The 2,461-nt window shown below is 41.2% G+C and overlaps 1 non-coding gene across 1 annotated transcript; it reads right to left on the reverse strand.

The window, feature by feature from the left end:
• Nucleotides 1-312: 312 nt before the first annotated feature.
• On the reverse strand, nt 313-426 carry LOC140317247 (U5 spliceosomal RNA). The gene has a single exon (XR_011917578.1). It is a non-coding gene; the product is annotated as a U5 spliceosomal RNA (small nuclear RNA).
• Between the last annotated feature and the right edge of the window lie 2,035 nt (nt 427-2,461).

Consider the following 2,461-nt stretch of genomic DNA (forward strand, 5'->3'; position numbering starts at 1 on the left):
ACCTTGGTACAAGCCTCAACCAGGTGCCCATGCTCATCACACTTGCGGCAGAACTTGGGCTGCCCCTGGTAGTGGATGTAACCTCGGTTTTCAAGGTGGCCAGAGTGTCGCCCACCCGCTGCACTGAGCACTCTTCAGCCCTTTTAAATGGTATAACTTTGCACTCCCGCACGCTCCAGCAAGCACCATTCAAGCAACAACTTTGCACTCCAGCTTCGAACATCGGCACAGTCGCAACAAGTAAGGCGACTCTACTCAGAGAAGTCACTCTGCACAGTAAGAAGATTTCTTTTGCACAGACAGAAAGGGCTTCACCCGCAAAGGTAAAGCCTGCCAAAAATAGAAACAACTCATTAGTGCTGCTCTCCACAGAAATCTTTAGTAAAAGGCGAAAGACTTGTACGTTATGAAGAGAAACCAGAGTACGATTATCCGTCACTGCGGGAGCAGGGCATCAGGCTAGTTGGCATAGCCACCTTCCCCATGGTGAGCTTTGCTTGGTTGAGACGCTTGCTCCCCCCCCCCCCACCCCCCCCCCCCACCCCCCCCCCCTGCTCCTCGGCTGACCAACTAGGAACAATCGGGCCCTATTCGATGGCTACCTTGTCTTTTACTCTGTGCAAAAGACAAGGCAGCAACAAAAACACCACGAGAATCCCGTATTGAGGCTTTGTTCTGATCGCTCATTCGGTGTCGCGTTTCTTTCAAGCAATTCTCCCGGTTAGCCCACACTCGGCTCGCTCCCATAGCCGTGTTAAAGTCTACTTCGCATTCACTCTCTTTTCTCAGCAGACTCTTGGATTTTATCTATAAAATGAATTCCTTCACTCAAACTATGTGAAAACTGCTTTGTCCTTAATATTTACCATGTCTAGAAAGATTTAAACAAAAAAAACAACGTTGTACTTTGTAGTAAAAGAAAGAGCAAATCTAAAGTTTCAGGAATCCGAGAATAAGCTTACTTTCATGAGTTCTTCACGATTTCGGATTTTGCTATAAAATGAATTCCTTCACTCATACTAAATTAAAACTGCTAAACCGCTAATCTGTTACATGTAAGGCAGATGTCAAATTCACCGAAATAGGATCAAAGGGTATTCGGCCTATCGAGCTGTAGCAGCTTCGGTAAAAGAGTATAAGTTGAAGAGTTTGTGAATAAAGGTGTGCGCACACATAGTGTGCTGTACGAAAATAGGCAGGGAGCAATGCCGGCTGGGGTATATGTTCTTGTATGTTGTCTGACTGTTTGATTTGAATGTGTTGTGTAAGTGTCCTGTTGAATGTTACATGTTTGGGCTTTGACACGCTTCACTGTGGTTGTTAACTGTGTGGTGTGTCCTGAAATGTTATATGTTTGGGCTGTGTGACATGCTTAATGCTTGTCAGTAGCTACCCACTTATTCATATATAGCAACTGACAACATAAGAAGTCCGGACATACTTTGATAGTAGTTGTAGAAGTATCCTTATTGATAATAGATCACTAATTCATAGTGATAGAACAGTAGATGAACAGGTGCTTGCACATGTCTCACGAAAATAAAATGGGTGTATGATTGCTGACGGCAGAGCAATACTGCCAAACTTATGAGTTCTTGTGGCAAACTTGATTCAGTGTCTTGACGTGTATACGCTGTTTCGCTGACTTGATTGTCACAAGAAACAAAGTGTGTTTGATAAGATCCGACCATTTTATTACGGGAGGATCAGTATGTATGGATTCTGATGTGACTGATAAACCCATTCGTATCTTAAGCATAATCTAATACGTGAGACAACGCCCTGGCACACGATAAAAAAAAAAAAAGAGAGAGAGCGGTTTTGTGTCCCCACAGTCCATAATGTAGAAAAGAGAGAAAAAAGCCTTTCTGATTTGGTGTGTGTGCTCATAGTGAAAAGAGTGTAGAGAAAAGAAAGCCGTTTTGGTGTCACGGGTGTTGTGACTTACACACACACATTTCTAAATTGAGAAAGGAAATTGTTTTAGAGGAAGCACTAGAGTTTAGATCCCACATTTGTTGATAGACATTCATTTATTTCTTCACTTCTGATGAAGTTTCAACAATAAACAACAAACTTTGTATTATGAGAAAGAACCAGACTCATTCTTCAGGAATCCGAAAATAAGCTCTATTTTATGAGTTATGCACGAATTCGGATTCTCCTATAAAACGAATTCATTAACTCAAACCAAGTTAAGACTGCTTTGTCCTTCATATTTATTCATGTCTTTTCAAGTTTCAACGATAAACAACGTTGTACTTTGTAGAATGAGAAAGAACTTCTTCAGCAATAAGCATCTCTCGACATATGACGAAATACAGATTTTGCTATAAAATTAATTCCTTCTATCAGCCTGACTTAAAACTGTTTGTCCTCCTTATTTATCCACTTCAAATCAAGTTTCAACAATTAAAAAAATTTTGTAGTTTGAGAAAGAACAACTTAATCTTCAGCAATC

This window comes from Leuresthes tenuis, unplaced genomic scaffold (assembly GCF_036924035.1).
Source record: "Leuresthes tenuis unplaced genomic scaffold, fLeuTen1.0.hap1 SCAF_10, whole genome shotgun sequence".
Lineage (NCBI taxonomy): Eukaryota > Metazoa > Chordata > Actinopteri > Atheriniformes > Atherinopsidae > Leuresthes > Leuresthes tenuis.